General features: G+C 40.7%; 1 non-coding gene across 1 annotated transcript; it reads left to right on the top strand.

The window, feature by feature from the left end:
- Positions 1-4,945: 4,945 nt before the first annotated feature.
- LOC130952369 (small nucleolar RNA R71) lies at positions 4,946-5,049 on the top strand. Its single transcript, XR_009074549.1, has one exon. It is a non-coding gene; the product is annotated as a small nucleolar RNA R71 (small nucleolar RNA).
- The last annotated feature ends 22,042 nt before the right edge of the window (positions 5,050-27,091 follow it).

The following is a 27,091-nucleotide window of genomic DNA, read 5'->3' as shown; positions in this document are numbered from 1 at the left end:
TCTCGGTATACTTGGGAGATGTTGGATGAGGTGGAACAGGCCTTTGTGAGTGTCTTGGAGGACATTTGGGAGGAGCCTCCTTATCTGGATACCAAGAGGTTTCTGAGGGACCTATCTTTGGTCCGGGATGTGTTGGGTACTGACCGACGTGTTTTCTTCTTTATTTTGTATTTGTGGTCCATGACTTTGTTGTTAATTCTATTTTTTCTGATTTTCAGAAATGTCGAAGAACAATGATTCCATGAAGGCTTTCAAGAAGGCCAAGAAGGCAGTTGTTGCACAGAACATCTCGGTTAAGACGAGTGGAGAGGGGTCTTCTCAGGCTCACTTAAAACCGCCCGTTCCGAGTTCCCCTGGGCCAAGGAAGGTGATCCCTATTCCTCAGGTTCGCTTGACCGATCCCCCACAAACTTCTACTGTTGCTTCTGGCGCTCATCCTCCTTCAAAAAAGCAAAAAACATCTGAGCCCTTTAATCTGGATGCCCCTGATTTTGATGTTGTTGAGTTTGTTGACCAGCAGATTGCCCCTTATTGTGAGCTTTCCATGGATGATGTGTCCCTTCTCAAACACCTATATTTTATCACTAAGAGTAGTGTGAAGACGGCATATATGAGTGCGGCTATGTTCCGAACTATTCAGGGTATTCCGATTCATGCTACAAAGTCTTTCATGGAGGAGGCGAAATCGGAGTTTGATCGGATCAAGGGTCTGAAGGAGGAGTTGGAGGTAAAGTTGGCAAGGGTAGAGAAGGAACTGGAGGGTGAGAAGGCCAGCTCCGTTGCCCTGGCGGCTTCTGTGAGGCTAGCTGAGGATACGGCTTTAAGGCACAAGGACAGCTATGTTTCAGCCTATAGGGAGTTGGTGCGCCTTCGGGACGAGTTGGAGGCTGCCCGAGTTGATTATGCCGAGCTCCAGGGTCACATTGTAGGCGGCGTGACTGCCACTTATGAGAACCTGAAGGAGCAGGTTCGGATTCTTGGCCCTGACGTCGATTTGACCCTCTTTAGTCTTGATAATGTGGTAAAGGATGGCAAGATCATCCCGGATGACCCTGATGATGACGATGTTGAACCTCCTCCTGCGCTCTCTGCCAAAGCTTCCGTTGCTCCGATCTCTTCAGTTCCTCTAGCTGAGGTTGGTCGTCTTGATTACCAAATCCTGAATCAGGATGACGGGACTGTGGATGCCGTACCTCTTCAAACTTGTGTCCCTTTGCCTCCTGTTGATGCCGCTTCTGGGAAACCTTTGGATCCTCTTTAATTATTCTGACTATATTTGGTATAGCCCGACTTGTGGGCTTTTGAACTTCTTATTTTGTAGATAATGTTTATGACTCTGCTACTGTTTTAGTTGCTTTGTTTAGCAACTTTAAAAACAAACCGAGCTCTTGGGGTTACCCCTGATAACCTTTTGAGTTCAGTTATTTTGATGACATATTTGCCTGCTACCCTTTTTGTTTTGACCTCAATAAATAACTTGTGTGTTGGCCCTCTTCTTTTTGTCTTGAAGTTATCTTTGGCGATCCCCTTCGATCGAACCCTTCGTGAGGTCTCTATTAGGATTTACTTTTTGAGGTTTTCGGGTGGCCAATGTTGTCATGTCGAGCTCGTACGAGTTATTTTTGTGATCCTCCTTCTTGGACTTTGTTCAAGTCTCTTTCTGGGACTACTTTTATAACTCTTTATCGCTTGGGCCGACTTTATCATGTCGGGCTCTTCCGAGTTATTTCTATAATCCTCTTTCTTGGACTTTGTTCAAGTCTCTTTCAGGGATTACTTTGATAACTCTTTGTTGCTTGGGCCGACTTTATCATGTCGGGCTCTTCTGAGTTATTTCTGTAATCCTCTTTCTTGGACTTTGTTCAAGTCTCTTTCAGGGATTACTTTTATAACTCTTTGTCGCTTGGGCCGACTTTATCATGTCGGGCTCTTCTGAGTTATTTTTGTAATCCTCTTTCTTGGACCTTGCTCAGGCCTCTTTCAGGGATTATTTTTATAACTCTTTGTAGTGAGCCGATCTCTGTCGGTTTGGGCCCTTCTAAGTTATAGTAATCCTCTTTTATAGTAATCCTCTTTGATCATGGTTCTTGGTGATCCATGCATTGGCATAGGACTCTTGAACCATTAAGATTCCGACTTGTTGAATGGGGTTGGTAAGAACTTCCCAACCTCTTCTTCGGATCTCATGTCGGATCTCCGGATATTCACTCTTTTTGAGTGAAAAAGGGACCTCGGGGATCACCTTCTTCAAGGCCACAACTTCATAGAAGTGGTCTTGATGCACCCTTGAGATGAATCTCTCCATCTCCCATGACTCGGAGGTGGAAGCTTTTGCCTTCCCTCTTTCTAGAGGTTTCTCCGGCCTTGGATGCCATAAATGGTTATGGAAAAACAAAAAGCAATGCTTTTACCACACCAAACTTAAAAGGTTTGCTCGTCCTCGAGCAAAAGAAGAAAGAAGAGAGTAGAAGAAGAAGAAATGAGGAAGAAGGGAATGGCTTTGTGTTCGGCCAAAGAGGGGGGGGGGAAGTGGTGTTTAGGTTGTGTAAAAATGAAGAGGTGAAGAAGGGTTTATATAGGAGAGGGGGGCTCATGGTTCGGTCATGTATGGGTGGATTTGGGAGGGAAAGTGGTTTGAAATTGAAGGGTGAGGTAGGTGGAGTTTTGTGGAGGATGGATGTGAGTGGTGAAGAGAAGATGGGATTTGATAGGTGAAGGGTTTTTGGGGAAGAGGTATTGAGGTGATTGGTGAATGGGGAAGAAGAGAGAGAGTGGTGGGGTTGGTGGGGATCCTGTGGGGTCCACAGATCCTGAGGTGTCAAGGAAAAGTCGTCCCTGCACAAAATGGCATGCAAAATTGCGTTTTTAGCCAATTCTGGCGTTAAACACCGGGCTGGTGCCCATTTCTGGCGTTTAACGCCAGGTTTTTGCCCTTTTCTGGCGTTTAACGCCAGTCTGGTGCCCCTTTCTGGCGTTAAACGCCCAGAATGGTGCCAGACTGGGCGTTAAACGCCCACCTGCTAGCCTTACTGGCGTTTAAACGCCAGTAGGTTCTTCCTCCAGGGTGTGCTATTTTTCTTCCTATTTTTCATTCTGTTTTTGCTTTGTCAATTGATTTTGTGACTTCTTATGATCATCAACCTACAAAAAAAATAAAATAACAAAAGGAAATAGATAAAATATAACATTGGGTTGCCTCCCAACAAGCGCTTCTTTAATGTCAGTAGCTTGACAGAGGGCTCTCATGGAGCCTCACAGATGCTCAGAGCAATGTTGGAACCTCCCAACACCAAACTTAGAGTTTGAATGTGGGGGTTCAACACCAAACTTAGAGTTTGGTTGTGGCCTCCCAACACCAAACTTAGAGTTTGACTGTGGGGGCTCTGCTTGACTCTGCTTTGAGAGAAGCTCTTCATGCTTCCTCTCCATGGTGACAGAGGGATATCCTTAAGCCTTAAACACAAAGGATTCTTCATTCACTTGAATGATCAGTTCACCTCTATCAACATCAATCATAGCCTTTGCTGTGGCTAGGAAGGGTCTGCCAAGGATGATGGATTCATCCATGCACTTCCCAGTCTCTAAGACTATGAAATCAGTAGGGATGTAATGGTCTTCAATCTTTACCAAAACATCCTCTACAAGTCCATAAGCTTGTTTTCTTGAATTGTCTGCCATCTCTAGTGAGATTCTTGCAGCTTGTACCTCAAAGATCCCTAGCTTCTCCATTACAGAGAGAGGCATGAGGTTTACACTTGACCCTAAGTCACACAGAGCCTTCTTGAAGGTCATGGTGCCTATGGTACAAGGTATTGAAAACTTCCAAGGATCTTGTCTCTTTTGAGGTAATTTCTGCCTAGATAAGTCATCCAGTTCTTTAGTGAGCAAAGGAGGTTCATTCTCCCAAGTCTCATTTCCAAATAACTTGTCATTTAGCTTCATGATTGCTCCAAGGTATTTAGCAACTTGCTCTTCAGTGACATACTCATCCTCTTCAGAGGAAGAATACTCATCAGAGCTCATGAAAGGCAGAAGTAAGTCTAATGGAATCTCTATGGTCTCATTTTGAGCCTCAGATTCCCATGGTTCCTCATTGGGGAACTCATTGGAGGTCAGTGCACGCCCATTGAGGTCTCCCTTAGTGGCGTTCACTTCCTCTCCCTCCTCTCTAAATTCGGCCATGTTGATGGCCTTGCACTCTCCTTTTGGATTTTCTTCTGTATTGCTTGGGAGAGTACTAGGAGGGAGTTCAGTAACTTTCTTGCTCAGCTGACCCACTTGTGCCTCCAAATTCCTAATGGAGGATCTTGTTTCAGTCATGAAACTTTGAGTGGTTTTGATTAGATCAGAGACCATGGTTGCTAAGTCAGAGGGGTTCTGCTTAGAATTCTCTGTCTGTTGCTGAGAAGATGATGGAAAAGGCTTGCCATTGCTAAACCTGTTTCTTCCACCATTATTGTTGTTGAAACCTTGTTGAGGTCTCTCTTGATTCTTCCATGAGAAATTTGGGTGATTTCTCCATGAAGAATTATAGGTGTTTCCATAGGGTTCTCCTAGGTAATTCACCTCTTCCATTGAAGTGTTCTCAGGATCATAAGCTTCTTCTTCAGATGAAGCATCCTTAGTACTGTTTGGTGCATTTTGCATTCCAGACAGACTTTGAGAAATCAAATTGACTTGTTGAGTCAATATCTTGTTTTGAGCCAGAATGGCATTCAGAGTATCAATCTCAAGAACTCCTTTCTTCTGACTTGTCCCATTGTTCACAGGATTCCTTTCAGAAGTGTACATGAATTGGTTATTTGCAACCATTTCAATTAGCTCTTGAGCTTCTGTAGGCGTCTTCTTCAGATGAAGAGATCCTCCAGCAGAGCTATCCAAAGACATCTTGGATAGTTCAGACAGACCATCATAGAAAATACCTATGATGCTCCATTCAGAAAGCATGTCAGATGGACATTTTCTGATCAATTGTTTGTATCTTTCCCAAGCTTCATAGAGGGATTCTCCATCCTTCTGTCTGAAGGTTTGGACTTCCACTCTAAGCTTACTCAATTTTTGAGGTGGAAAGAACTTTGCCAAGAAGGCATTGACTAGCTTTTCCCATGAGTCTAGGCTTTCTTTAGGTTGTGAGTCCAACCATGTCCTAGCTCTGTCTCTTACAGCAAAGGGGAATAGCATAAGTCTGTAGACCTCAGGGTCAACCCCATTAGTCTTGACAGTGTCACAGATTTGCAAGAATTCAGCTAAGAACTGATGAGGATCTTCCAATGGAAGTCCATGGAACTTGCAATTCTGTTGCATTAGAGAAACTAATTGAGGCTTAACCTCAAAGTTGTTTGCTCCAATGGCAGGGATAGAGATGCTTCTCCCATAGAAGTCGGGAGTAGGTGCAGTAAAGTCACCCAGCACCTTCCTTGCATTGTTGTTGTTGTTGTTGTTTTCGGCTGCCATGGTTTCTTCTTCTTTGAAGATTTCTGTTAGGTCCTCTACAGAGAGTTGTGCCTTAGCTTCTCTTAGCTTTCGCTTCAAGGTCCTTTCAGGTTCAGGGTAAACTTCAACAAGAATGCCTTTGTCTTTGTTCCTGCTCATATGAAAGAGAAGAGAACAAGAAAATGTGGAATCCTTGATGAGCGGATAATTTGTACGCTTTTTGGCATTGTTTTTAGTATGTTTTTAGTAGTTTTAGTTGAGTTCTTAGTATATTTTTATTAGTTTGTAGTTAAAATTCACTTTTCTAGACTTTACTATGAGTTTGTGTATTTTTCTGTGATTTCAGGTATTTTCTGGCTGAAATTAAGGGACCTGAGCAAAAATCTGATTCAGAGACTGAAAAGGACTGCAGATGCTGTTGGATTCTGACCTCCCTGCACTCGAAGTGGATTTTCTGGAGTTACAGAAGCCCAATTTGGCGCGCTCTTAACGGCGTTGGAAAGTAGACATCCTGGGCTTTCCAGAAATATATGATAGTCCATACTTTGCCCAAGATTTGATGGCCCAAACCGGCGTTCAAAGTCACCTACAGAATTTCCAGCGTTAAACGCCGGAACTGGCACCAAAATGGGAGTTAAACGCCCAAAATGGCACCAAAGCTGGCGTTTAACTCCAAGAAGAGTCTCTACATGAAAAATGCTTCATTGCTCAGCCCAAGCACACACCAAGTGGGCCCGGAAGTGGATTTTTATGTCATTTACTCATCTTTGTACACCTTAGGCTACTAGTTTCCTATAAGTAGGACCTTTTACTATTGTATTTTCATCTTTTGATCATGTTTTTATGATTGAACCCTCTTTGGGAGGCTGGCCATTCGGCCATGCCTAGACCTTGTTCTTATGTATTTTCAACGGTGGAGTTTCTACACACCATAGATTAAGGTGTGGAGCTCTGCTGTACCTCGAGTATTAATGCAATTACTATTGTTCTTCTATTCAATTCCGCTTGATCTTTGTCCAAGATATCACTTGTTCTTCAACTTGATGAATGTGATGATCCGTGACACTCATCATCATTCTCACTTATGAACAAAGTGACTGACAACCACTTCTGTTCTACAAGCAACAAGGCTCTAGTGAATATCTCTTTGATTCCTGATACACGATGCATGGTTGATCACCTGACAACCGAGTGCTCGCCTGACAACCGAGCCATCCATTCCGTGAGATCAGAATCTTCGTGGTATAGGCAAGAACTGATGGTGGCATTCAAGAGAATCCGGAAGGTCTAACCATGTCTGTGGTATTCTGAGTAGGATTCAATGATTGAATGACTGTGACGTGCTTCAAACTCCTAGCAGGCGGGGCGTTAGTGACAGACGCAAAAGAATCACTGGATTCTATTCCGGCCTGACCGAGAACCGACAGATGATTAGCCATGCTGTGACAGAGCATAGGAACGTTTTCACTGAGAGGATGGGAGGTAGCCACTGACAACAGTGAAACCCTTGCATAAGCTTGCCATGGAAAGGAGTAAGAAGGATTGGATGAAGACAGTAAGAAAGCAGAGAGACGGAAGGGAAAGCATCTTCATACGCTTATCTGAAGCTCTCACCAATGATATACATAAGTATCTCTATCTTTATCTTTATGTTTATTCATATATCATCTATACCCATTTGAGTCTGCCTGACTAAGATTTACAAGGTGACCATAGCTTGCTTCATACCAACAATCTCCGTGGGATCGACCCTTACTCGCGTAAGGTTTATTACTTGGACGACCCAGTGCACTTGCTGGTTAGTTGTGCGAAGTTGTAGTGATCACGATTTCGCGCACCAAGTTTTGGCGCCGTTGCCGGGGATTGTTTTGTGTATGGACAACTGACGGTTCATCTTGTTGCTTAGATTAGGTATTTTTCTTCAGAGTTCTTAAGAATGAATTCTAGTGTTTCATGGTGATCTGTTGAAGTCTGGCTGGCTGAGAAGCCATGTCTAATCTTATTGGACCGAGGTTTCAACTGATCATCACAAGAGCTTGTTGATTTCTATCAATCTTGCTATTGGAGCAATGATTTGCTAAGGCTTGGCTGGCCATTGGCCATGTCTAGTGTTTTGGACCGAAGCTTTCTTTGAAAGCTTGGCTGGCTGTGAAGCCATGTCTAATTCCTGGACCGGAGTCTTAGACTAGCATTGCAATGATTCCTGGAATCCAAACTAAGAATTCTGAAACCTTCATTTTCTATTTTCATATAATTTTCGAAAAAGCACAAAAAAATTTCAAAACCATAAAAACCAAAAATAATTTTATGTTTCTTGTTTGAAGTCTAGTGTCTCATTTTAAGTTTGGTGTCAATTGCATGTTTCTGCTCTTTTTGCATTCATGCATGTGTCTTCATTAATCTTCAAGTTGTTCTTGATGATTTTATTACTATGATTTTTAATTCTCTTGACTTGAGTGTTTATGTGTCTCATATGCATTCACATTTTATTAGTGTCAGTAGTATACAAACTGCTAAGTTTGGTGTCTTGCATGCATTGTTATTTGATTTTAGTTGCATCTTGATTATTCCTTATTATTAAAAATCCAAAAATATTTTTCATTTGTGTCTTTTCAAGTCAATAATACGGAGAATTGAAGACTCATAACATACTGCAGAGGAATTACACAGAAAAAGCTGGGCGTTCAAAACGCCCAGTGAAGAAGAACAGACTGGCGTTTAAACACCAGCCAGGGTACCTGGTTGGGCGTTTAACGCCCAAAAGGGTAGCATTTTGGGCGTTAAACGCCAGAATGGATACCATTCTGGGTGTTTAACGCCAGGATGGCACAAGAGGGAAGATTTTGTTTTCAAATCAATTTTTTTTCATGTTTTCAAAGTTTTTCAAAATCAAATCTTTTTCAAATCATATCTTTTCAATCAAATGTTTTCAAAATCAATTTCTTTCCTTTTTCAAAGATACTTGCTAACAATTAATGATTTGATTGAACATTTCAAGTATGTTGCCTTTTCTGTTGAGAAAGGTTTAATGTTTGAATCATATCTTTTCTTGTTAGGCAAGTCATTAATTTTTAAAATCAAATCTTTTTAATTTGTTTTTTTAATCATATCTTTTCAATCATATCTTTTTAAAACCATAACTTTTTTTTATCATATCTTTTTTTATAATCACATCTTTTTCAAAACAGTTTTTAATCATATCTTTTTGATTTCTAATTTCAAAATCTTTTTCAAAAATTACTTGATTTCTTTCCCACTCTTGGTTTTCGAAAATCAATTCAAGTTTTTCAAAATGTTTTCAAAATCTTTCACTTAATTTTCGAAAATTCTCTTCCCCTCTTCTCACATCCTTATATTTATGGAGTACCACTCCTTCTCAATGCACAATTCGAACTCTATTTGACTAAGTTAGAATTCTTCTACCTGTTCCTTCTAATTTTCTTTTCCTCTGACACCTCAAGGAATCTCTATACTGTGACATAGAGGATTCCACATTTTCTTGTTCTCTTCTCTTTCATATGAGCAGGAGCAAAGACAAAGGCATTCTTGTTGAAGCTGACCCTGAACCTGAAAGGACCTTGAAGCGAAAGCTAAGAGAAGCTAAGGCACAACTCTCTGTAGAGGACCTAACAGAAATCTTCAAAGAAGAAGAACCCATGGCAGCCGAAAACAACAACAATGCAAGGAAGGTGCTGGGTGACTTTACTGCACCTACTCCCGACTTCTATGGGAGAAGCATCTCTATCCCTGCCATTGGAGCAAACAACTTTGAGCTTAAGCCTCAATTAGTTTCTCTAATGCAACAGAATTGCAAGTTCCATGGACTTCCATTGGAAGATCCTCATCAGTTCTTAGCTGAATTCTTGCAAATCTGTGACACTGTCAAGATTAATGGGGTTGACCCTGAGGTCTACAGACTTATGCTATTCCCTTTTGCTGTAAGAGACAGAGCTAGGATATGGTTGGACTCACAACCTAAAGAAAGCCTGGACTCATGGAAAAAGCTAGTCAATGCCTTCTTGGCAAAGTTCTTTCCACCTCAAAAAATTGAGTAAGCTTAGAGTGGAAGTCCAAACCTTCAGACAGAAGGATGGAGAATCCCTCTATGAAGCTTGGGAAAGATACAAACAACTGATCAGAAAACGTCCTTCTGACATGCTTTCTGAATGGAGCATCATAGGTATTTTCTATGATGGTCTCTCTGAACTATCCAAGATGTCTTTGGATAGCTCTGCTGGAGGATCTCTTCATCTGAAGAAGACGCCTACAGAAGCTCAAGAGCTAATTGAAATGGTTGCAAATAACCAATTCATGTACACTTCTGAAAGGAATCCTGTGAACAATGGGACTAATCAGAAGAAAGGAGTTCTTGAGATTGATACTCTGAATGCCATTCTGGCTCAGAACAAGATATTGACTCAACAAGTCAATTTGATTTCTCAAAGTCTGTCTGGAATGCAAAATGCACCAAGCAGTACTAAGGATGCTTCATCTGAAGAAGAAGCTTATGATCCTGAGAACCCTTCAATGGAAGAGGTGAATTACCTAGGAGAACCCTATGGAAACACCTATAATTCTTCATGGAGAAATCACCCAAATTTCTCATGGAAGAATCAAGAGAGACCTCAACAAGGTTTCAACAACAATAATGGCGGAAGAAACAGGTTTAGCAATGGCAAGCCTTTTCCATCATCTTCTCAGCAACAGACAGAGAATTCTAAGCAGAACCCCTCTGACTTAGCAACCATGGTCTCTGATCTAATCAAAACCACTCAAAGTTTCATGACTGAAACAAGGTCCTCCATTAGAAATTTGGAGGCACAAGTGGGACAGCTGAGCAAGAAAGTTACTGAACTCCCTCCAAGTACTCTTCCAAGCAACACAGAAGAAAATCCAAAAGGAGAGTGCAAGGCCATCAGCATGGCCAAATTTGGAGAGGAAGGAGAGGAAGTGAACGCCACTGAGGAAGACCTCAGTGGGCGTGCACTGACCTCTACTGAGTTCCCAAATGAGGAACCATGGGAATCTGAGGCTCAAAATGAGACCATAGAGATTCCATTGGATTTACTTCTGCCATTCATGAGCTCTGATGAGTATTCTTCCTCTGAAGGGGATGAGTATGTCACTGAAGAGCAAGTTGCTAAATACCTTGGAGCAATCATGAAGCTAAATGACAAGTTATTTGGAAATGAGACTTGGGAGAATGAACCTCCTTTGCTCACCAAAGAACTGGATGACTTGTCTAGGCAGAAATTACCTCAAAAGAGACAAGATCCTGGGAAGTTTTCAATACCTTGTACCATAGGCACCATGACCTTCAAGAAGGCTCTGTGTGACTTAGGGTCAAGTGTAAACCTCATGCCTCTCTCTGTAATGGAGAAGCTAGGGATATTTGAGGTGCAAGCTGCAAGAATCTCATTAGAGATGGCAGACAATTCAAGAAAACAAGCTCATGGACTTGTAGAGAATGTTTTGGTGAAGATTGAAGACCATTACATCCCTACTGATTTCATAGTCCTAGAGACTGGGAAGTGCATGGATGAAACCATCATCCTTGGTAGACCCTTCCTAGCCACAGCTAAGGCTGTGATTGATGTTGATGGAGGTGAACTGATCATTCAAGTGAATGAAGAATCCCTTGTGTTTAAGGCTCAAGGATATCCCTCTGTCACCATGGAGAGGAAGCATGAAGAGCTTCTCTCAATTCAGAGTCAAACAGAGCCCCCCACAGTCAAACTCTAAGTTTGGTGTTGGGAGGCCACAACCAAACTCTAAGTTTGGTGTTGAACCCCCACATTCAAACTCTAAGTTTGGTGTTGGGAGGTTCCAACAATGCTCTGAGCATCTGTGAGGCTCCATGAGAGCCCTCTGTCAAGCTACTGACATTAAAGAAGCACTTGTTGGGAGGCAACCCAATGTTACATTTTATCTATTTTTTTTGTTATTTTATGTTTTTTGTAGGTTGATGATCATGAGAAGTCACAAAATCAAGTGAAAAAGCAAAAGCAGAATGAAAAACAGGAAGAAAAACATCACACCCTGGAGGAAGAACTTACTGGCGTTTAAACACCAGTAAGGCTAGCAGGTGGGCGTTTAACGCCCAGTCTGGCACCATTCTGGGCGTTTAACGCCAGAAAGGGGCACCAGACTGGCGTTAAACGCCAGAAAAGGGCAAGAACCTGGCGTTAAACGCCAGAAATGGGCACCAGCCCAGCGTTTAACGCCAGAAATGGCTCAAAACGTGATTTTGCATGCCATTTGGTGCAGGGATAACTTTTCCTTGACACCACAGGATCTGTGGACCCCACAGGATCCCCACCTACCCCACCACTCTCTCTCTTCTTCACCCATTCACCAATCACCTCAACACCTCTTCCCCAAAAACCCTTCACCTATCAAATCCCATCTTTCTCTTCACCACTCACATCCATCCTTCATAAAACCCCACCTACCTCACCCTTCAAATTCAAACCACTTTCCCTCCCAAACCCACCCATACATGACCGAACCATGAGCCCCCCTCTCCTATATATACCCTTCTTCACCCCTTCATTTTCACACAACCTAAACACCACTTCTCCCCCTCTTTGGCCGAACACTAAGCCACTCCCTTCTTCCACATTTCTTCTTCTTCTACTCTCGTCTTTCTTCTTTTGCTCGAGGATGAGCAAACCTTTTAAGTTTGGTGTGGTAAAAGCATTGCTTTTTGTTTTTCCATAACCATTTATGGCATCCAAGGCCGGAGAAACCTCTAGAAAGAGGAAAGGGAAGGCAAAAGCTTCCACCTCCGAGTCATGGGAGATGGAGAGATTCATCTCAAGGGTGCATCAAGACCACTTCTATGAAGTTGTGGCCTTGAAGAAGGTGATCCCCGAGGTCCCTTTTTCACTCAAAAAGAGTGAATATCCGGAGATCCGACATGAGATCCGAAGAAGAGGTTGGGAAGTTCTTACCAACCCCATTCAACAAGTCGGAATCTTGATGGTCCAAGAGTTCTATGCCAATGCATGGATCACCAAGAACCATGATCAAAGTGTGAACCCGGATCCAAAGAATTGGCTTACTATGGTTCGGGGGAAATACTTGGATTTTAGTCCGGAAAATTTAAGGTTAGCATTCAACTTGCCCATGATGCAAGGAGATGAACATCCTTACACTAGAAGGGTCAACTTTGATCAAAGGTTGGACCAAGTCCTCATAGTCATATGTGAAGAGGGCGCACAATGGAAGAGAGATTCAAGAGGGAAGCCGGTTCAATTGAGAAGGCATGACCTCAAACCCGTGGCTAGAGGATGGTTGGAGTTTATCCAACGCTCAACCGGTCCGAAGTTACTCTAGACCGGGCCATCATGATTGGAGAAGAAGTGGAAGTTCATAAGGTTATAGCCCAAGAACTCTATAAGGTGGCAGATAAGTCCTCTACCTTAGCAAGGTTAGCCTTTCCTCATCTCATTTGTCACCTCTGTTATTCAGTTGGAGTTGACATAGAGGGAGACGTCCTTATTGATGAGGACAAGCCCATCACCAAGAAAAGGATGGAGCAAACAAGAGACCCCTCTCATCATGAGATCCCTGAGATACCTCAAGGGATGCACTTTCCTCCACAAGACTATTGGGAGCAACTAAACACCTCCCTAGGAGAATTGAGTTCCAACATGGGACAACTAAGGGTGGAGCACCAAGAACATTCCATCCTCCTCCATGAAATTAGAGAAGATCAAAGAATCATGAGAGAGGAGCAACAAAGACAAGGAAGAGACATTGAGGAGCTCAAGCACTCCATAAGACCTTCAAGAGGAAGAACAAGCCGCCATCACTAAGGTGGACCCGTTCTTTAATCTCCTTGTTCTTTATTTTCTTGTTTTTCAAATTTTAGTGCTTATGTTTATCTATGTTTGTGTCTTATGATCATTAGTGTCTATGCCTTAAAGTTATGAATGTCCTATGAATCCATCACCTTTCTTGAATAAACAATGTTCTTAATTGAAAAAGATAAGAATTGCATGAATTTTGAATTTTATAACAGTTTAATTATTTTGATGTGGTGGCAATACTTTTGTTCTCTGAATGTATGCTTGAACAGTGCATATGTCTTTTGAATTTGTGGTTCATGAATGTTGGCTCTTGAAAGAATGATGAAAAAGGAGACAAGATACTGAGGATCTGAAAAATCATAATAATGATTCTTGAAGCAAGAAAAAGCAGTGAATACAAAAAAAAAAGAGAAGCAAGCGAAAAAAAAAACGAAAAAGAAAGAGAAAAAGAAAGAAAAAGAAAGAAATAAAGTTGTGATCCAAGGCAAAAAGAGTGTGCTTAAGAACCCTGGACACCTTTAATTGGGGACTCTAGCAAAGCTGAGTCACAATCTGAAAAGGTTCACCCAATTATGTGTCTGTGGCATGTATGTATCCGGTGGTAATACTGGAAGACAGAGTGCTTTGGGCCACGGCCAAGACTCATGAAGTAGCTGTGTTCAAGAATCATCATACTTAACTAGGAGAATCAATGACATTATCTGGATTCTGAGTTCCTAAAGAAGCCAATCATTCTGAATTTCAAAGGATAGAGTGAGATGCCAAAACTGTTCAGAGGCAAAAAGCTAAAAGCCCCGCTCATCTAATTAATACTGATCTTCATAGATGTTTTTGGAGTTCATTGCATATTCTCTTCTTTTTATCTTATTTGATCTTCAGTTGCTTGAGGACAAGCAACAATTTAAGTTTGGTGTTGTGATGAGCGGATAATTTGTATGCTTTTTGGCATTGTTTTTAGTATGTTTTTAGTAGTTTTAGTTGAGTTCTTAGTATATTTTTATTAGTTTTTAGTTAAAATTCACTTTTCTGGACTTTACTATGAGTTTGTGTGTTTTTCTGTGATTTCAGGTATTTTCTGGCTGAAATTGAGGGACCTGAGCAAAAATCTGATTCAGAGACTGAAAAGGACTGCAGATGCTGTTGGATTCTGACCTCCCTGCACTCGAAGTGGATTTTCTGGAGCTACAGAAGCCCAATTGGCGCGCTCTCAACGGCGTTGGAAAGTAGACATCCTGGGCTTTCCAGCAATATATGATAGTCTATACTTTGCCCAAGATTTGATGGCCCAAACCGGCGTTCAAAATCACCTACAGAATTTCCAGCGTTAAACGCCGGAACTGGCACCAAAATGGGAGTTAAACGCCCAAAATGGCACCAAAGTTGGCGTTTAACTCCAAGAAGAGTCTCTACACGAAAAATGCTTCATTGCTCAGCCCAAGCACACACCAAGTGGGCCCGGAAGTGGATTTTTATGTCATTTACTCATCTTTGTACACCTTAGGCTACTAGTTTCCTATAAGTAGGACCTTTTACTATTGTATTTTCATCTTTTGATCATGTTTTTATGATTGAACCCTCTTTGGGAGGCTGGCCATTCGGCCATGCCTAGACCTTGTTCTTATGTATTTCAACGGTGGAGTTTCTACACACCATAGATTAAGGTGTGGAGCTCTGCTGTACCTCGAGTATTAATACGATTACTATTGTTCTTCTATTCAATTCCGCTTGATCTTTGTCCAAGATATCACTTGTTCTTCAACTTGATGAATGTGATGATCCGTGACACTCATCATCATTCTCACTTATGAACAAAGTGACTGACAACCACTTCTATTCTACAAGCAACAAGGCTCTAGTGAATATCTCTTTGATTCCTGATACACGATGCATGGTTGATCGCCTGACAACCGAGTGCTCGCCTGACAACCGAGCCAACCATTCCGTGAGATCAGAATCTTCGTGGTATAGGCAAGAACTGATGGCGGCATTCAAGAGAATCTGGAAGGTCTAACCTTGTCTGTGGTATTCTGAGTAGGATTCAATGATTGAATGACTGTGACGTGCTTCAAACTCCTAGCAGGCGGGGCGTTAGTGACAGACGCAAAAGAATCACTGGATTCTATTCCGGCCTGACCGAGAACCGACAGATGATTAGCCATGCTGTGACAGAGCATAGCAACGTTTTTACTGAGAGGATGGGAGGTAGCCACTGACAACGGTGAAACCCTTGCATAAGCTTGCCATGGAAAGGAGTAAGAAGGATTGGATGAAGACAGTAAGAAAGCAGAGAGACGGAAGGGAAAGCATCTTCATACGCTTATCTGAAGCTCTCACCAATGATATACATAAGTATCTCTATCTTTATCTTTATGTTTATTCATATATCATCTATACCCATTTGAGTCTGCCTGACTAAGATTTACAAGGTGACCATAGCTTGCTTCATACCAACAATCTCCGTGGGATCGACCCTTACTCGCGTAAGGTTTATTACTTGGACGACCCAGTGCACTTGCTGGTTAGTTGTGCGAAGTTGTAGTGATCACGATTTCGCGCACCAATCCTCTATGTCACAGTATAGAGATTCCTTGAGGTGTCAGAGGAACAGAAAAATAGAAAGAAGAGGTAGAAGAATTCGAACTTAATTAGATAGAGTTCGAATTGTGCATTGAGAAGGAGTGGTACTCCATAAATAGAAGGATGTGAGAAGAGAGGAAGAAATTTTCGAAAATCAAGTGAAATATTTTGAAAACATTTTTGAAAAACTTTAATTGATTTTCGAAAATCAAGAGTGGGAAAGAAATCAAGTAATTTTTGAAAAAGATTTTGAAATTAGAAATCAAAAAGATATGATTAAAAACTGTTTTGAAAAAGCTGTGATTAAAAATATATGATTGAAAAGTTATGGTTTTAAAAAGATATGATTGGAAAGATATGATTTTGAAAACATTTGATTGAAAAGATATGATTTGATTTTGAAAAATTTTGAAAACTTAAAAAAAATTGATTTTGAAAACAAAATCCTCCCCCTTGTGCCATCCTGGCGTTAAACGCCCAGAATGGTGCACATTCTGGCGTTTAACGCCCAATGCACTACCTTTTTGGGCGTTAAACGCCCAACCAGGCACCCTGGCTGGCGTTTAAACGCCAGTCTGTCCTTCTTCACTGGGCGTTTTGAACGCCCAGCTTTTTCTGTATAATTCCTCTGCTGTATGTTCTGAATCTTCAATTCTCTGTATTATTGACTTGAAAAGACACAAATGAAAATATTTTTGGATTTTTAATAATAAAAAATACAACTAAAATCAAATAACAATGCATGCAAGACACCAAACTTAGCAGTTTGTATACTATTGACACTAACAAAATGAGAATGCATATGACAAACAACAGAAATACTCAAGTCAATAGAATTCAAAGATCAAAACAAGGAAATCATCAAGAACAACTTAAAGATTAATGAAGACACATGCATGAATTCGAAAAATGCATGCAATTGACACCATACTTAAAATGAGACACTAGACTTAAACAAGAAATATTTTTGGTTTTCATGATTTTGTAATTTTTTTTTGTGCTTTTTCGAAAATTAAGTGGAAAAGAAAATAAATATATCAAAATTCTTAATGAGAATTCCAGGAATCATGCAATGTTAGTCTAAAGCTTTAGTCTAAAGGAATTAGACATAGCTAGCCAAGCTTCAGCAGGACATTGCATTCAAGAGCTAAATTGATAAGAATCAATCAGCTTTGGTGATGATAAGAACATCACCTTGAAACACTAGAATTCATTCTTAAGAACTCTGAAGAAAAATACCTAATCTAAGCAACAAGATGAACCGTCAGTTGTCCATACACAAAACAATCCCCGGCAACGACGCCAAAAACTTGGTGTGCGAAATTGTGATCACTACTTTTCACAACTCAAATAATCCCTAGTAATGGCCCCAAAGACTTGGTGCTCAATACCATGGCATAAACACAACTTTGCACAACTAACCAGCAAGTGCACTGGGTCGTCCAAGTAATAAACCTTACGCGAGTAAGGGTCGATCCCACGGAGATTGTTGGTATGAAGCAAGCTATGGTCACCTTGTAAATCTTAGTCAGGCAGACTCAAATGGGTATAGATGATATATGAATAAAACATAAAGATAAAGATAGAGATACTTATGTATATCATTGGTGAGAGCTTCAGATAAGCGTATGAAGATGCTTGGTCCCTTTCGTCTCTCTGCTTTCCTAATGTCTTCATCCAATCCTTCTTACTCCTTTCCATGGCAAGCTGTATGTAGGGTTTCACCGTTGTCAGTGGCTACCTCCCATCCTCTCATTGGAAATGTTCAACGCACCCTGTCACGGCACGGCTATCCATCTGTCGGTTCTCAATCAGGCCGGAATAGAATCCAGTGATTCTTTTGCGTCTGTCACTAACGCCCCGCCCTCAGAAGTTTGAAGCACGTCACAGTCATTCAATCATTGAATCCTACTCAGAATGCCACAGACAAGGTTTAGACCTTCCGGATTCTCTTGAATGCCGCCATCAGTTCTAGCTTATACCACGAAGATTCCGGTTAAAGAACCCAAGAGATAAACATTAGAGCCTTGTTTGCTTGTAGAACAAGAGTGGTTGTCAGTCACTTTGTTCATCAGTGAGAATGGTGATGAGTGTCACATAATCATCACATTCATCAGGTTCTTGAGTGCGAATGAATATCTTAGAATAAGAACAAGCGGAATTGAATAGAAGAACAATAGTAATTGCATTAATACTCGAGGTACAGCAGAGCTCCACACCTTAATCTATGGTGTGTAGAAACTCCACCGTTGAAAATACATAAGAACAAGAGTGATCATTGGTTTCGGCCCCAGAGAGGGAACCAGAAGAACCAAGATCTGATCTAAGAACTAGATGTCCGAAGATGAAAATACAATAGTAAAAAGGTCCTACTTATAGGGAACTAGTAGCTTAAGAATTACAAAGATGAGTAAAAGACATAAAAATCCACTTCCGGGCCCACTTGGTGTGTGCTTGGGCTGAGCAATGAAGCATTTTCGTGTAGAGACTCTTCTTGGAGTTAAACGCCAGCTTTTATGCCAGTTTGGGCGTTTAACTCCCATTTTGGTGCCAGTTCCGGCGTTTAATGCTGAGATTTCTGAAGGTGACTTTGAACGCCGGTTTGGGCTATCAAATCTTGGGCAAAGTATGGACTATTATATATTATTGGAAAGCCCAGGATGTCTACTTTCCAACGCCGTTGAGAACGCGCCAATTGGGCTTCTGTAGCTCCAGAAAATCCTCTTCGAGTGTAGGGAGGTCAGAATCCAACAGCATCTGCAGTCTTTTTCAGTCTATGAATCAGATTTTTGCTCAGGTCCCTCAATTTCAGCCAGAAAATACCTGAAATCACAGAAAAACACACAAACTCATAGTAAAGTCCAGAAAAGTGAATTTTAACTAAAAACTAATAAAAATATACTAAAAACTCAACTCAAACTACTAAAAACATACTAAAAATAATGCCAAAAAGCGTACAAATTATCCGCTCATCAGCTACTAACAAGAACCTTTTGAAAATACTCACAAAGATGGTAACCGATGCCCATAAAGATTGGAGTGAATACTTACCACTTCTTCTTTAGGCTTACAAAACAACCAGACATGGAACAACCAGAGTAACACCCTTCTCGTTGATTTACGGGGTTAAAGCTGTACTGCCAGCAGAGATTGAAGTACCTACCTCCAGAATATTGTTAGACGAAGTAAGGGATCGTGAAGCTGAGTTACATGAATTGGAAAAAAAAAGAGAAGTTGTGGGAAGCAAAATGGAAGAATATCACCGAAGACTAGCATTAGCTTATGACAAGTATGTTTGGCGCAGGGTGTTCCTAGAGGGAGATCTAGTACTAAAATTAGTAGATGCAGCAATGAGAAAGATGTCTTTGCTAAAATGGGCTCCCAAATGGGAGGGTCCTTATGTTGTTTCTGAAGTACGTCCCAACGGACACTGCATCCTACTGGACCCAAATCATAAAACAGCCACTGGCCCCATCAATTTCAAGTATGTCAAGAAGTAATATGCCTAATTTCAGTGCTAGGAGTTAGATTTCAATTCCAAAAGGCTTCTTTATCAAGGGCCAATGTTTATGTTATATTATTCTGCAAGCAACCTGCAATGTATGGAAGAATTTTATTAGCAATTATATACTCAAAAGTTGTAAATGATGCATCTTAAGAAATTTTTAGTACAAAATATTTCTAAAAAGTGAAGTGTCCTACCCTCCAAACTCCTTTAAATAAAGAGTGAGCATAAATAAGGCAAAAAGATAATCCTGCTTTTTATAGAATCATACCTCCCTCTACAAAAAAAAAGTATGTATCCAAAATAAAATGATCACACAGGCACAAAAAAATAAAATCCCTAGAGGAGTATACATAATATTAAACAGAAGGGGAAGTATAATACCTAAAAGAGGTGTACAATGAAAGTCATAGAGGCCGCAAAGAAAAAATATACTTTGTCAAATCCTTACATATTTTCAAAATAAAGTGCTGGAAAACTATCACAGCAAAAAAAGATCACTATAAGAAATCACAGAAGAAGCAGCTTCCTTATGTTTAGCCAATTGCTCTCGCTCCAGGATGATCCTAGCTAACCTAGCCTTCATGGTATTCAGTTTATATATAATCTTGTTAACCTTTTCTTGAAGAGTAGAAACACCAGAAGAGAGAACATTATACTCTTTAGACAATAATTCTTCTCTAGCAAGATCGGGTACCCCAGGTGGAGGCTCCAATTTAACATAAAGATTCTCAGGCCAACGACCGCTAAATTTAAATAACTTAAAGTTATTTAGATGATTTCTACTATATCCCGATGAGTACTGATAAACCACTATTTTATGGTTTATCTTGTACACAATTGAGTGGTTTTTATTAACTCTTTACCCACTTATTCATACTATTTGCATGGTTTTATATTTCCTTCCTAATTATGTGTTTTGATTGAAAACATGCTTCTTTGGACTTATAATTTCTAATATTAATCCTCTCTTATCACCATTAGATGCCTTGATATGTGTGTTAAGTGATTTCAGAGATTACAGGGCAGGAATGGCTTGGAGGATGGAAAGGAAGCATGCAAAAGAGGAAGGAATGCAAGAAGTTGGAGAAATTACTAAGCTGTCCAGCCTGACCTCTCTGCACTCAAACGGCTATAACTTTAGCTACAGAGGTCCAAACGATACGTTCCCAGTTGCGTTAGAAAGCTAACGTCCGGGGCTTCGATTTGATATATAATATGCCATAGTGGCCCTGATGCTAGGCGACGCGACCGCGTGATCCATGCGGCCGCATCGCAAGTGACGAAAATCAGCGAATTTGAATTCGCAACCAGCAAATTCTGGGCTGTTTCTGACCCAGTTCTCGGCCCAGAAAACACATATTAGAGGCTATAAAGTGGGGGAATGCATCCATTCATTATCATGCTCTCATAATTCACTTCTCATGTTTTAAATGTAGTTTTGGAGAGAGAGGTTCTCTCCTCTCTCTCTCTCTCTCTTAGGGTTTAGGTAATGTTTTTTAGAAATTAGGATTTAGGACTTCTCTTAGATTTTTAGAGTGACTCTCCATCCCAGATTTAATATTCCTTTTTACTATTTAAATTTCTCTTTTGTATTTTGATTACTCTGAAGCTTTTATTATATTTGATTGATGTTGCCCAATTGGCTGTTGATGACATTTTTATGATATTTGAGGAATTTTAGTTTATGATTGTCCCTTTTTATTATTCCCAATCTGAGGATATTATTATTCTAGTAGATTTAGTTTTTCCCCTTTTGGCTTTGGTTAAATAATTGGTAACTCTAGAGTTATTAAACTCATTGTTGATTGAAAATTGGAATTCATCCACTAAACTTACCTTCATAGTTAGAGGTTAACAAAGTGGGAGAAAAATCCAATTCTCATCACAATTGATAAGGAAAACTAGGAAAGGACCTCCAATTCTTATACCTTACCAAAGGTTTATTTTACAGCTATTATTTTATTTTATTTTTACTTATCATATAATATATTCGCACCTTACCTCCTAAACCCCAATTTACAACTCATAACAAATAATAAGAACATACCTCCCTGCAATTCCTTGAGAAGACGACCCGAGGTTTAAATACTCAGTTATCAATTTATTTAGGGGTTTGTTACTTGTGACAACTAAAACGTTTGTACGAAGGGATTTCTGTCGGTTTAGAGACTATATCTACAACGCGACTGTTTTTATGACATTCTTTACTGGCAAAAATCCTAATGTCAAAATGGCGCCATTGCTGGGGAATTGCAAACGTGTGCCTTATTATTGGTTATTGTAAATATTTTTCAAAAAAAAATAAATAAAAAAAATAAAAATAAAAAATTTATTTATCTTCTTTAAAATCTTATCTTTTTCAAAATATTTTCTTTTTGTTGATTTTTATTTTTATTTTATCTCTCTACTATGAACTCTCACCCCTTTGGCTATGAGTCTGGTTACAATAATGTTGCAGGAAGAAGAAATTACAACGAGAACAGGCATCAAGGTTGGAACAATCAAAGATGGGAGGAGCCATAAGGATTTGATCAACCCTCATGGCAACAACCACCTCCAATGGACTATCAACAACCACCACCATATGCCTATGAACCCTTTCCTCAACATAACTTTGGACCACCACACTCACAAGCCCCTTTCCGCCATTCACCTCCATATGACCCTAACCCTCAACCACCATACCAACCACCTTATGAGCCATATGAACCATATATAGAACCACCCCAATTCCAACCCAATTACTCACAAGAACCACCACTTCAATATTCACCATCTCCATATCCATCAATCCAAGAGCATTATGATCCTACTTATGAAAACCGAGTGCATCAAGAGGCAAGGGATCGTCTCAAGGAAACCATGGATCGATTTCAGGCAACCACTCAACAATTGGGGCAAGTATTAATTCAATGGGCTTCTAGACGCTTAAATACACAAGGATCAGCCACAGCTCCATGTGGACAGTCTAGTGAAGAGCGTAGCATGAAGGAGATACCAGAAACTCCAGTGGACAAGACAGAGCATGAATTCGTACTAGAACAAGTAGAAGAAACTGTCATTGTTCCAGAAGAAGAAGAAGTGGTTGAAGACTTAGGAGATGCAGAACCTCCATGGGAAAGTCAAGACATCGAGCCTCCTTCCAAGACGGTTGAAATTGATGCTGAAGAGGGTGTACAACCTCCAAAGCATATCATAGTTGAAGACTTGGAAGAGGGTGATCAAGAGATGGAGATTCAAGAAGAAGAAGCACAACCTCCCATGCCCTTGGAAAGCAATGAAGAGATGATTGAATTGGAAGAAAGCTACCAAGAGGAAGAGGTTAAAATTGAAGAAGCTTGCAAAGAAGTGGTAATTATCAGAGAAGAGCACAAGGGAGTGGAGCTTGCAATTTCATTAAAAACACCTCCCCCTAAGTTGCCATCATCCTTCACAACATTCAAGTGGGTAAAATTCATATCTCATAGCTTTCTAATCCCACTTGAATATGGGCTACTGGAGACGGATGGTCAACTTAAAGCTCTTTGTGACATTAAAAGTAAGCGAAAGATGGCTGGTGCGCGAAATTGTGAACTATACTTTTTCACAACTCTCATAATCCCTGGTAATGGCTCCAAAAACGTGGTAGCTCAATACCATGGCATTACACAACTTCGCACAACTAACCAGCAAGTGCACTGGGTCGTCCAAGTAATAAACCTTACGTGAGTAAGGGTCGATCCCACGGAGATTGTTAGTATTGAAGCAAGCTATGGTCATTTTGTAAATCTTAGTCAGGCAAACTCAGATATATATGGTGATGAACGAAAATAACATAAAAGATAAAGATAGTGATACTTATGTAATTCATTGGTAGGAACTTCAGATAAGCGCATGGAGATGCCTTCCCTTCCGTCTCTCTGCTTTCCTACTGTCTTCATCCAACCCTTCTTACTCCTTTCCATGGCAAGCTCGTATAGGGTCTCACTGTTGTCAGCAGCTACCTCCCATCCTCGCAGTGAAAGCTAATGCTCAATACTCTGTCACAGTACGGCCAATCACCGGTTCGGTTCCCTCCCCTACCGGAATAGAATAACTCTTTTGCGTCTGTCACTAACGCCCAGTAGGTTACAGATTTGAAGCACGTCACAGTCATTCAGTCATTGAATCCTACTCAGAATACCACAGACAAGGTTAGACCTTCCGGATTCTCTTGAATGCTGCCATCAGTTCTTGCCTATACCACGAAGACTCTGATCTCACGGAATGGTTGGCTCGTTTGTCAGGCGAGCACTCGGTTGTCAGGCGATCAACCATGCATCGTGCAATCAGGAATCCAAGAGATATTCACTAAGCCTCAGATGCTTGTAGAACAAGAATGGTTGTCAGTCACCTTGTTCATGAGTGAGAAAGATGATGGGCGTCAATCATCACCTTCATCATGTTGAAGAACAAGTGATATCTTGGATAAAGAACAAGCGGAATTTGAATGAAAGAACAATAGTAATTGCATTAATACTCGAGGTACAGCAGAGCTCCACACCTTAATCTATGGTGTGTAGAAACTCCACCGTTGAAAATACATAAGCATAAGGTCTAGGCATGGCCGAATGGCCAGCCTCCCAATGATCTAAGAACTGAAATGTCCAAAGATGATCTAGAGATCCAAAAGTGATCAAAAGATTTCTATACAATAGTAAAAGGTCCTACTTATAAGAAACTAGTAGCCTAGGGTGTACAGAAATGAGTAAATGACATAAAAATCCTCTTCCGGGCCCACTTGGTGTGTGCTTGGGCTGAGCAATGAAGCAATTTCGTGTAGAGACTCTTCTTGGAGTTAAACGCCAGCTTTGGTGCCAGTTTGGGCGTTTAACTCCCATTTAGGTGCCAGTTCCAGCGTTTAACGCTGAGATTTCTTGAGGTGACTTTGAACGCCGGTTTGGGCCATCAAATCTTGGGCAAAGTATGGACTATTATATATTGCTGGAAAGCCCCGGATGTCTACTTTCCAACGCCGTTGAGAGCGCGCCAATTGGTCTTCTGTAGCTCCAGAAAATCCACTTCGAGTGCAGGGAGGTCAGAATCCAACAGCATCTGCAGTCCTTTTGAGTCTCTGAATCAGATTTTTGCTCAGGTCCCTCAATTTCAGCCAGAAAATACCTGAAATCACAGAAAAACACACAAACTCATAGTAAAGTCCAGAAAAGTGAATTTTAATTAAAAACTAATAAAAACATACTAAAAACTAACTATATCATATCAAAAACATACTAAAAACAATGCCAAAAAGTATACAAATTATCCGCTCATCACAACACCAAACTTAAATTGTTGCTTGTCCCCAAGCAACTGAAAATCAAATAAGATAAAAAGAAGAGAATATGCAATGAATTCCAAAAACATCTGTGAAGATCAGTATTAATTAGATGAGCGGGGCTTTTACTTTTTGCCTCTGAATAGTTTTGGCATCTCACTCTATCCCTTGTAATTCAGAATGATTGGCTTCTTTAGGAACTTAGAATCCAGATAGTGTTAATGATTCTCTTAGTAAAGTATGATGATTCTTGAACATAGCTATTTCTTGAGTCTTGGCCGTGGCCCAAAGCACTCTGTCTTCCAGTATTACCACCGGATACATTCATGCCACAGACACATAATTGGGTGAACCTTTTCAGATTGTGACTCAGCTTTGCTAAAGTCCCCAATTAGAGGTGTCCAGGGTTCTTAAGCACACTCTTATTTGCCTTGGATCACAACTTTATTCTTTCTTTTTCTTTTCTTTTTCTTTCTCCCCTTTTTTTCTTTTTTTTTTCGGTTTTTTTTTTTCGTTTTTTTTTTTTTTGAAATGCTTTTTCTTGCTTCAAGAATCATTTTATTGATTTTTCAGATCCTCAGTAACATGTCTCCTTTTTCATCATTCTTTCAAGAGCCAACATTCATGAACCACAAATTCAAAAGACATATGCACTGTTTAAGCATACATTCAGAGAACAAAAATATTGCCACCACATCAAAATAATTAAACTATTATAAAATTCAAAATTCATGCAATTCTTTCTTTTATCAATTAGGCACGTTTTTATTGAAGAAAGGTGATGGATTCATAGGACATTCATAACTTTAAGGCATAGACACTAAGACACTAATGATCATAAGACACAAACATGGATAAACATAAAGCATAATTTTCGAAAAACAGAAGAACAATAACAAGGAAATCAAAGAACGGGTCCACCTTAGTGAGGGCGGCTCTTTCTTGCTCTTGAAGATCCTATGGAGTGCTTGAGCTCCTCAATGTCTCTTCCTTGTCTTTGTTGCTCCTCCCTCATGATTCTTTGATCTTCTCTAATTTCATGAAGGATGATGGAGTGTTCTTGATGCTCCACCCTCAGTTGTCCCATGTTGGAACTTAGTTCTCCTAGGGAGGTGTTTAGTTGCTCCCAATAGTTTTGTGGAGGAAAATTCATCCCTTGAGGAATCTCAGGGATCTCATGATGAGTGAGATCTCTTGTGTACTCCATCCTTTTCTTGGTGATGGGCTTGTCCTCATCAATGGGAATGTCTCCCTCTATGTCAACTCCAACTGAATAACAGAGGTGACAAATGAGATGAGGAAAGGCTAACCTTGCCAAGGTGGAGGTCTTGTCCGCCACCTTATAGAGTTCTTGGGCTATAACCTCATGAACTTCTATTTCTTCTCCAATCATGATACTATGGATCATGATGGCCCGGTCTATGGTAACTTCGGACCGGTTGCTAGTGGGGATGATTGAGCGTTGTATGAACTCTAACCATCCTCTAGCCACGGGCTTGAGGTCATGCCTTCTCAATTGGACCGGCTTTCCTCTTGAATCTTGCTTCCATTGTGCGCCCTCTTCACATATGACTGTGAGGACTTGGTCCAACCTTTGATCAAAGTTGACCCTTCTAGTGTAAGGATGCTCATCTCCTTGCATCATAGGCAAGTTGAACGCCACCCTCACACTCTCCGGACTAAAATCCAAGTATTTCCCCCGAACCATAGTGAGATAATTCTTTGGATTCGGGTTCACACTTTGGTCATGGTTCTTTGTGATCCATGCATTTGCATAGAACTCTTGAACCATCAAGATTCCGACTTGTTGAATGGGGTTGGTAAGTACTTCCCAACCTCTTTTTGAGTGAAAAGGGGACTTCGGGGATCACCTTCTTCAAGGCCACAACTTCATAGAAGTGGACTTGATGCACCCTTGAGAGGAATCTATCCATCTCCCATGACTCGGAGGTGGAAGCTTTTGCCTTCCCTTTCCTCTTTTTAGAGGTTTCTCCGGCCTTGGATGCCATAAATGGTTATGAAAAAGCAACGCTTTTACCACACCAAACTTAAAATGTTTGCTCGCCCTCGAGCAAAAGAGGAAAGAAGGGAGTAGAAGAAGAAGAAATGAAGAAGAGGGGAGATGGTAGTGTGTTCGGCCAAGAGGGGTAAGAAAGGGTGTTTAGGTTGTGTGAAAATGAAGAGTTGAAGAAGGGTATTTATAGGAGAGAGGGGAGTAAAGGTTCGGCCATGGAGGGTGGGTTGGGGAGGGAAAGTGGTTTGAATTTGAAGGGTGAGGTTGGTGGGGATTTATGAAGGATGGATGTGAGTGGTGAAGAGAAAGATGGGATTTGATAGGTGAGGGGTTTTTTGGGGAAGAGGTGTTGAGGTGATTGGTGAATGGGGGAAGAAGAGAGAGAGTGATGGTAGGGTCCTGTGGGGTCCACAGATCCTGTAGTGTCAAGGAAAAGTCATCCCTGCACCAAA

This window comes from Arachis stenosperma, chromosome 9, assembly GCF_014773155.1.
Source record: "Arachis stenosperma cultivar V10309 chromosome 9, arast.V10309.gnm1.PFL2, whole genome shotgun sequence".
Lineage (NCBI taxonomy): Eukaryota > Viridiplantae > Streptophyta > Magnoliopsida > Fabales > Fabaceae > Arachis > Arachis stenosperma.
This window is presented reverse-complemented; position numbering and strand designations above follow the sequence as displayed.